Source organism: Theropithecus gelada, chromosome 13 (assembly GCF_003255815.1).
Source record: "Theropithecus gelada isolate Dixy chromosome 13, Tgel_1.0, whole genome shotgun sequence".
NCBI lineage: Eukaryota > Metazoa > Chordata > Mammalia > Primates > Cercopithecidae > Theropithecus > Theropithecus gelada.
Window position 1 is genome coordinate 60,519,914 of NC_037681.1, and position 10,670 is coordinate 60,530,583.

Genomic DNA, 10,670 nt, shown 5'->3' on the forward strand with positions numbered 1-10,670 from the left:
TGATATTGGTTAGATGTATTCCTAGGGGTTTTCTTTTTCTTTCTCTTTTTTTTTGGTGGGGAGGGTGGCTATTGTAAATGGGATTGTGTTCTTGATTTTGCTCTCAACTTAAATGTTGTTGTATAGAAATGCTACTGACTTTTGCACATTGATTTTGTATTCTGTAACTTTACTGAAGTCGTTTATCAGATCTGGGAAACCTTTGGGACAGCCTTTAGGGTTTTCCAGCGATTCTTCTTTTTCTATCTGGATGCCTTTTATTTTTCTTGCCTGGTTGCTCTAACTAGGACTTTTAGTACCATGTTGCATGGGAGTGATGAGAAGGCCTCATCTTTTTTCAGTTCTCAAGGGAAATGCTTCCAACTTTTGACCATTCAGTATGATGTTGGCTGTGGTATCTTAATGATCTATTTTCAAACTTTGCTTGACAGATATAAAAACTGATAACCAGATATTTTAAAAGATGAGTTACTCTCATATAGCTGGTTAATATTAGAGTTGACATAAGCAATAAAATCTGTGAAAATATATTTGCATTATATTGTTAGTAAAGATGCTTTTATTAAGGAGTATATTTACACATACAATTGCGTGTGTGTGTGTGTGTGTGTGTGTATGTTTATTCCTGAGCGGTAACTGTGGTTAATTTGTATTTTCTTCTTTCTGATTGTCTGTATTTTCCTCCATATGCTTAGAACACTGTTGGTTGGTTTGAATAAAAAGGGAAATTTGGTGGTGTATGACTGGGAAGTCTAGGGAAAGTGTTCAGGAACAGTCAGAGCAGCAGGCTCAAAGTAGGATGCTTTTCTTCATTAGGTTTCTTGACTGTATTTCTCTGAGTGTTGGCTTCATTCTCCCTCACAGATGATGATTTTCTTTCATGTGGCCAGAAAACATGGCCAATGACACTAGTTGTCATTTTTACTTCATAGCCCCAGGAGAATTTCTTCAGTATGAATCTAGTTGGCTCCTTTGAATCACATGACCCGTATAGATGCATAACTTTGTTCAGGAGAGAGGGACCCTCACAGACGCAACCACGTACAACTCTATGTTAGACACCCCTGGGAATATTTTATGGTGTGGAGGAAGAATTAGGCCACAGAAGAAAGGAAACCAAACCACATTTCTACCATGACATCTATTATTTTTGCAGAAGAATAGAATATAGTTATTTTAGGAAGAAAATAGTCTTCTGACTTTCTTGGTCTCTTCTCACCAACTCATAGAGCCTCTCACTTTACTATCCGCTCTACTCTCTATTCCCATAACACTTTCTTACTTTCTTTTCTACTCTCACTACTTTCTTACTCCTGCCTCTGTAGTGTTGTTGGGATTTTCCTCTCGGGTTGAAATGGCTTCCTCCTTCTGAACATGGACCTAAGTACAGAGCTGGATTCTAGTCCAACCTCTGCCATTAACCACTTTGTGTGAGTTTTAACTGTAACATTATCTCTGGGTTTCTGTTCTCTTTGTTGTATAAATACATAAGATGAGAAAGGACTGAAATGACTAATACACAAGCCTGAGTAAGGAGAGTCCACATAAGGTATCTCCCATTTTTCCCAATAGAAAGTAAACAGGCACACAAAACAGATTCACTCAATACAATATGTTACCTTTTAAGCATCCAAAAAGATAAAAAATATATTCATTTTTTATTTAGTTATACAGACATATTAAAATAATGTATTTCAGAAAGAATTAGTAATATAGCATTTTCTCTCACATTTCATAATGTTTTAAACACATAAATATTCTGCATTAACATCCTCACTGATAAAGCTGCTTTTGTATCATCTAACAATTTTCCAGAGAATGTCATTTTCATTTCCATCTAAGGTTTTTTGAACAATAGTCCTTTGGAATCTATATATGATGCAGATGCCTTTACTGGCATTTATTATCCCTAGTCACAAATATCCTGAAAAAACATTACTATGCTTGATTTTTATTCATTTTGGGATTGCGTGTTTGTGATAGCCACAACATAACTTATTGTGTTTATTTTTCAAATGATATTTTAAAGGCTTCTCTATGATGATATCTGACACTCACTGCAATGAGGTCATATCTTAGGAATAACTACTACATCTTTATTAGATTTCTTGTTTTATTGTACTCCACAACCTAATTCATCATGTGACCTATATAAACATCCAAATGAACATTGACTGTGGGCATTTCAGGCTAAGGGGTCTAACTCAAAAGATACTTTGTTGTTCCAAATAAAGTTGTATAGATTGCACTCATTCCTTTAAAAAGGTTTTGTAAGGTTGTGGATAAATGTGACTCCCTCTTTACTGAGGGATAATTTTTTTGGGAAAACCTTCACCTTAATATTTGTGATGGCTAGAGAGGCAAGAGGAACAGCTGATTAAAGCCAACTTTTTAAACTACACACAGTAGAGGAGAGACAGGGATGTGGTGGCGTGGTGTGTCAGGGGGTTGGTAATTACAGCAGAGAATTAGCCATGGGTGTCCTGCCTGAGGCTCTAGTACAAAAGCGGGCATGGTTTATGTTGAGCCAGAAGAAGCCTAAGAGAGACCACTGGCATCTGGAAAAGATAGTTCTGGGCATGAATTAAAGGAAAAGGAAGGCAGGGTATGTTTTAGAAGGATATCTCTGCAGAGAGTGAAAGCAAAATGATAAACAAATTACCTATTGCACCTCAGTTAGCATCAGTACTAACATGTTACAAGTCCTTTCTCTAGGACACCTTGCTATTCATAAAATGTCATATTTCAAATCTGAAATGATCTGAAACTGTTATAACTATCACAGGGAAAAACTCAGAGGCAGATGAATAGTGAATATAAGTAATATGTTGAAAAATCAATTTTATTTTCTGAGAGGCTATATAAAATTGCTCAGTGGGTAGAGATGGGGTGAGATATAATCATCCTTAAATGCCTGCTATGTCTGAAAGTTAAGACTGTTAAAACTCATGTCATATTTAACATGAAATCAGAGAGTGATGAGCTGTACTTTTCTTGGTTTATTTCCACAAGAAGAGAAAATAGTTCTGTGACTCCTCTATCAGAAAACAATATTACTAATATGTAAAACTCAACTAATGTTTTTGACAAGTGTTTTTCAGGGACCAAAATGAATAATATACCTGATAATAATATTTATTGATTAAGCACTTTCATGAACATGATTTCATTTGATCATACCAACCTGTGAAGTAGGCAGGCATTACCATAATTCTTATTTTTTCAGGTGAACACAGAACAGAGGTATGGAGTGGTTAAGTGCTTAAATCTACCTCAGTGAAAAGAGCTCAAAGGATGCTTGACTTCCCTAGTGATACTCCCTCTCACGCTGAGGGTTCTAATACCATTACATGACATGGCATCCAAATAAGAACCATGTCATTTTTCCTACCTTTTTTGCTTAGCAGAGTCAAGGTAGTCTAGCTGCTAGGAAAAAATTATATTCTGCTTTGTGAGAAAATGGCGAGATTGTAAAACTCAGTGAGATTCAGAAACAAGTGGATTGTTTTGCAGGCAAGAGGGTTATTATCTAGCAGTGTAAATGCTGTATCAAAAAGTCAGTGCATTTAAAAGTCAATGCATTATTGTTGCTGCTGTTGGTTTAGTAAGATATAAATGTGGAACAAATTTTAAACAGTACAAAAGGTTATAGTTAAAAATATAGTTTTGTTTTACATGCTCCTGACCCTTTATCTTTCAGTTCCAGTGCCAGAAGGTAATTCTCAAAACACTTTCTTGTGAATGCTTTTGAAGAAACTCTCTGTATATCCATGCACATTGTTTATTCCTCCTGCCTGTATGTATTTTTTTTTTACAAATTTTTCTTTTTAGAGGATATGTAGTCTTTAATTAAGTAGATCTGACATAATTATTGATGAACTTTTATTCCGTAACAATGCTGAATCAAATATGTTTTATAAGTCTTTGTGAATAAGTGGACATATGTCTTGCAGAAAAAAAATCTAGCAGTATAAATTCTCTAACAGAAAGTCAATGCCAGCCAGTATAGTGGCTCACGCCTATAATCCTAGCACTTTGGGAGGCCAAGGCGGGTAAATCACTTGCAGTCAGGAGTTCGAGACCAGCCTGGCCAACATGGTGAAACACTGTCTCCATTAAAACTACAAAAATTAGACAGGTGTGATGGTGGGTGCCTGTAATCCCAGCTACTAGTAAGGCTGAGGCAGGAGAATCACTTGAACGCAGGAGGTGGAGCTTCTTTGAGCTGAGATTACACCACTGCACTCCAGCCTGGGCAACGGAGTGAGACTGTGTCTCAAAAAAAATAATAATAATAATAATTACTCATTTTAGGCAATGTTCTTCTTTGTATGCCTGGCTTATTTCACTGAATACAATGACTCCAGTTCCTTCCATGTTGCAGCAAAAGACAGAATTTCATTCTTTTTTATGGCTGAATAGTACTCCATTATATATATGTGCCCCATTTTCTTTATCAATTCATTCATTGATGGGCACGTAGGCTGCTTCTAAACCTTGGCTATTATGAATAGTGCTGCAGTAAACATGACAGTGCAGATTATCTCTTCAATATAGTAATTTTCTTTCTTTTGGGTATATACCTAGCAGTGGGATTGTTAGATCATATGGTGGCTCTATTTTTAGTTTTTTCTGGGGGAACCTCCAAGCTGTTCTCCATAGTGGTTGTACTAATTTGCATTCCCACCATTCTCCACATTCTCACCAGCATTTGTTCTTGTCTGTCTTTTGAATAAAAGCCATTTAAACTGGGGTAAGATAATATCTCATTGTAGTTTTGATTTGTATTTCTCTGATGATCAGTGGCGTTAAACATCTTTACAGATAGTTGTTTGCCATTTGTATGTCTTCTTTTAAGAAATGTCTTTTCAGATCTTTTGCCCACTTTTTCATCAGATATTAGATTTTTTCCTATAGAGTTGTTTGAGCTCTTTATGTATTCTGCTTATTAAACCCTTGTCAGATGGATAGTTTGCAATTATTTTCTTCCATTCTGTAAGCTGTGTCTTCACTATGTTGATTCACTTTGCTGTGCAGAAGTTTTTAAATTGATGTGATCCCATTTGTCTGTTTTTAGTTTGGTTGCCTGTGATTATGGGGTGTTACTCAAGAAATCTTTACCAAGTGCAATGTCCTGGTGAGTTTCCCCAAAGTTTTCTTGTAGTAGTTTCATAGTTTGAGGTCTCAGATTGAAGTCTTTATTCCACTTTGATTTGATTTTTGTATTTGGTGAGATATAGGAGTCTAGTTTCATCCTTCCACATAGGGATATCTAGTTTTACCAGCACTCTTTATTGAAGAGACTGTTCTTTTCCCAATGTATGTTATTGTCATTGCTGTTGAAAATGCATTCACTGTAGATGTATGGAATTGTTTCTGGGTTCTTTATTCTATGTCATTGGTTATATGCCTTTTTTCATGCCAGGATCATGATGTTTTGGTTATAATAGTTTTGTAGTGTAATCTGAAGTTAGGTAATGTGATTCCTCCAGGTTTGTTCCTTTTGCTTAGGATAGCTTTGGCTATGCTGGATCTTTTTTCATATAAATTTTAGGATTTAAAAAATACTTTTGTCGATAATGTCATTGGTATTTTGGTAGTGATTGCATTAAATCTGTATATTGCTTTGGGTTGTATGGACATTTAAAAAGATTGATTCTACCAATCCATGAACATGGAATATCTTTCCATTTTTTGTGTCCTTTTCGGTTTCTTTCATCAATGTTCTATAGTTTTCATTGTAGAGGTCTTTCACCTCTATGGTTAAGATAATTCCCAGGTATTTAATTTTATTCTTGGCTATTGTAAATGGAATTACTTTCCTGATTTCTTTTTCCAGGTTGTTCACTGTTGGCATATAAAAATGCTACTATTTTTGTATGTTGATTTGTATCCTGAAACTTTGCTGAATGTATTTATTAGTTCAAATAGTTTTATGGTGGAGTCTTTAGGTTTTTTCCTAAATGTAAGATCATATCATCTGTAGACAACAATAAGTTGACTTTTTCCTTTCCAATTTGAATGCCCTTTATTTCTTTCTCATGTCTGATTGCTCTAGCTAGGATATCAGTATTATGTTGAACAATAGTGGTGAAAGTGGGCATCCTTGTTGTGTTCCTAGATCTTAGATGAAAGGCTTTCAATTTTTCTTCATATGGTAGTATACTAGCTGTGCATCTGTCATACACGTCTCTTATTCTGTGGAAGTATGTTCCTCCTATCCCCAGTTTTTTGAGGGTATTTATCATGAAAGGATGTTAAATTTTATCAAATGCTTTTTTTTTTAACATCAATAGAAATGGTCATATAGTTTTTTTTCCTTCATTCTGTTGGTATGATTTATCACAATAATTGATTTGCATATGTTGGACTATTTATTGCATCCCAGGGATAATTCCCAATTGGCTGTGATGAATCATCTTAATGTGTTGTTGAATTTGATCCACGAGTATTTTGTTGAGGATTTTTGCTTCAATGCTTATCAGAGATATTAGTCTATATTTCCCTTTTTGATGTATCTTTGTCTGATTTTGGTATCAGGATAATACTGACCTCATAAAAAGAGTACGAATGTATGAAAGTATTCCACTCCTCCTCTATTTTTTGGAATAGTTTGGAATTGGCATTAATTCTTTAAATGTTTGACAGAATTCAGCAATGAAGCCATCAGTTCCCTGGCTTTTTTTTTTTTTTTTCTTCTGGAAGACTTTTTATTATTGCTTCAATCTTTTACTTACTATTGGTTTGTTTCAGTTTTAGATTTCTTCATAGTTTAATCTTGATAGGTAGTATAGGTAGTGTGTGTCTAGGAGTTTATCCATTTCTTCTGGATTTTCCAATTTATTGGCTTATGCTTCCTCATAGTAGCCTCTGATGATCGTTTTAATTTCTGTAGTATCACTCGATCACTTGTAATGCCTTCTTTTTCATCTCTGATTTTACTTATTTGGGTCCTCTTTTTTATTTTTTAGTCTGTCATTGATTTTATCTTTTCAAAAAACCAGCTTTTCATTTTGTTGATCTTTTGTACTGCTTTCTTCCTTTTCATTTATTTCTGCTCTGATTTTTATTTCTTTTCTTCTAATTTTGAATTTGGTTTGCTCTTGCTTTTCTAATTCTTTAAGGATTTCACTGGTTGGTTGGTTGGTTGAAATTTTTCTTTTCTTCTATAGGCACTTAAAGTCATGAACTTTCCTCTTAGTACTGCATTCACTGTATCCCATTGGTTTTGGCGTGTTGCCTTCCCACTATCATATTTCAAGACACTTTTCAATTTCCTTCCTAATTTCCTCATTGACCCACTCATCATCCAGGAGTATATTGTTTGTATTTCCATGTGTTTGTATAGTTTCTAAAATTCCTGTTGTTGATTTCTAGTTTTATTCCATTGTGGTCAGATAAGATATTGATATAATTTCACTTTAAAAAAAATTTGAAAATTTATTTTTTGGCCTAACATATGGTCTATCTATGAGAATGATCCATATGCTGAGGAAAAGAATGTGTATTCTTCAGCCATTGGATGAAATGTTCTGTAAATATCTAATAGATCCATTTAATCTGTAGTGCAGATTGAATCCCATGTTTCTTTGTTACTTTTTTCACCTGGATGATCTGTCCAGTGCTGCAAATGAGGTGTTGATATTTTCAGCTGTTATTGTATTGGGGTCTACCTCTCTCTTTAGCTCTAATAACATTTGATATATATATCTGGGTGCTACAGTATTGGCTGTATATATATTTACAACTGTTATATTTTGCTGAATTGACTCTTTTGTCATTATATAATGACCTTCTTTGTCCCTTTTGTAGTTTTTGTCATCTTGAAATCTATTTTGTCTGATATAACTATTCCTGTTCTTTTTGGTTTTTGTTTTCATGGAATATCTTTTCCCACCTGTTTATTTACAGTCTATGTGTGCCTTTATAAATGAAGTGTGTTTCCTGCAGGCAGCAGATTACTGGGTCATTTTTTTTTTTCAATCCATTCAGCCACTCTGCATCTTTTGGTTGGAGAGTTGAGTCCATTTACATTCAGTATTATTATTGATAAGGAGGAACTTACTCCTGTCATTTTGTTATTTGTTTTCTTGTTGCTTTGTGGTCGTTTTTCCTTTCTTTCTGTCTTCCTTTTAGTGAAGGTGATTTTCTCTGGTAGTATGTTTTAGTTTCTTACTTTTTATTTATTGTGTGTCTGTTGTATGCTTTTTTATTTGTGGTTACCATGAGGCTTGCAAATAATATATTTTACGCTGATGACAACTTAAAAGTGATTGCATAAACAAGCTAATAAACAAAAAAGAGAAAACTAATAAAATGTTTGCACTTCAATTTCATGCCTGAACTTTTTAACTTTTTATTGTCTCTATATCTTACTGTACTGTGTATGTCTTGAAAAGTTGTTGTAGTTATTATTTTTGATCGGATCATCTCTTAGTCTTTCTACTCAAGATAGGAATAGTTTATACACCATAATTTCAGTGTTATAATATTCTGTGGGTTTTTTGTGTATTTACTATTACTGGTGAGTTTTGTATTGTCAGATGATATTAATCCTCTTTTGACTGAAGAATTCCCTTTAGCATTTCTTCTAGGATAAGCTCAGTGTTGATGAAATCCCTCAGCTTTTGTTTGTCTGGAAAAGTCTTTATTTCTCCTTGATGTTTGAATGGTGTTTTCACTGGGTATACTGTTCTAGAATAAAATAATTTTTTTCCTTCAGCACCGTAAATATGTCATTTCACTTTCTCCTGGCTTCTAAGGTTTCCACTCAAAAGTTGGCTGCCAGGCATAGTGGAGCTCTATTGTATTTTATTTTCTGTTGCTACTTTTAGGGTCCTTTCTTTATCTTTGGCCTTTGGGAGTTTGATTCTTAAATATCTTGAGGTAGTCTTATTTGGGTTAAATCTGCTTGGCATTCTATAACCTTCTTGTACTTGAATATTGATACTTTCTCTAGGTTTGGGGAGTTCCCTTTTATTATCCCTTTGAATAAACTTTTCTACCCTCTCTCTCTCTCTCCCACCTCTTTAAAGCCTTGGATTAAACTCTTAGGTTTGCCTTCTTAAGGCAGTTTTCTAGATCGTATATAAGAGCTTCATTCTTTTTTATCCTTTTATTTTATGTTTTAGATGGTGTCTCACTGTCACTTAGGCTGGAATGCAGTGGCACGATCTTGGCTCCCTGAAACCTCTGCCTCCCAGGTTCATGTGAACTTCTCACCTCAGCCTCCCAAGTAGCTAGGACTATAGGTGTGCACCACCATGCCAGGCTAATATTTTTACTTTTTGTAGAGATGGGGTTTCCCCATGCCACCCAGGCTGGTCTTGAACTCCTGAACTCAAGAAATCCACCCACCTTCACCTCCCAAAGTGCTAGATTATAGGCATGAGCCACTGCCCCTACCCTTTCACCCTTTTTTATTCTTTTGTTTGTTTCTTCCGTGTATTTCCAAATACCCTGTCTTTAAGCTCACTAATTCTTTCTTTTGTTGCATTAATTCTACTGGTAGGAGACTCTGCTGCATTCTGCAGTATGTCAGTTACATTTTTCAACTCCAGAATTTCTGCTTGATTTTTTTAAAAATTGTTTTAATCTCACTGTTAAATTTATCTGATAGGATTCTGAATTCCTTCTCTGTGTTATCTGTGTTGTGATAGGGCAGCACTGAGTTTCAAGCAAAGTCCCACAGTCACCTCACTTTCCTTTCCGCAATTGCATAGATTCTCTTCCCATGCCATGGTTCCCATGCTGCTTGGGGGATGAGGGAGGAGTGGTGTTGGCAATTCAAGACTCTTTCCTACTCTCTTTAGTGACTCTTTCAGTGATAAGAATTAAAACCGGGTACTGTGATCTCTCATTTGATTTTTAGTTCTTTAATTGTTGTTTAATTTGGTTACTTCAGGGAGGATGATTGGTGGAGCCTTCTCTTTTGCTATCTTGCCCTACCTCCCTTCGAATGAGGAAGCTCCTATATTTTTTTCATTGCCATTTCAAATGAGATATAGTCTACCATTATATTTTTTAATGGTTTTTACTGGGATACCTTTGGATTTTTACAGGGGGATAAAAACTCTTTAAATCTTTCTTTCTTTGATAGTTCCATTAATGTCAAAATCTACTCTTGTTTTGCCATTTTCAGTTCAAAAAAGAAAACTCTTATAGAAGTGACTGACATTTATCTTGTTTAAGGATTAATCTCTTAACACTGTTCTCTTTTGGGCTGTTACCTTGACATAAGTGTTGGTCAATAGAGATACTTTTAAGAGTTACCAATGTCAATGTTGGCTTGTTAGCTGATTATGCTGTAATGAAATGTCTGGCTCTTTACCTCAAAAGGCTTCTAATCACAAAACTAAGGCCATTTCAGAACTCTCTTGAAATTATATAGCCTCTGCCCTGGAATGAGTTCCTTCCTTCATGAAGACAGTATTAAGGCCCTCTGGATGCATAATTTGGTGCCAGAGTGGAGAATCTTGCCTATTGTTAATTCCATTCTCACTTTTTAATTCAGTCCACAGAACAGTGCTCTGACCATCAAAACCCATAGTATATCGTATTAAACCATCGAGTCTCTGACTTTGTTTCCTTAAACTTGAATTTTTGCTGAGGCTTCTTATTTGGTGGCCCAGTTTCTCTAAAACTGGGGATTCACTTTGACTCCATTAGTT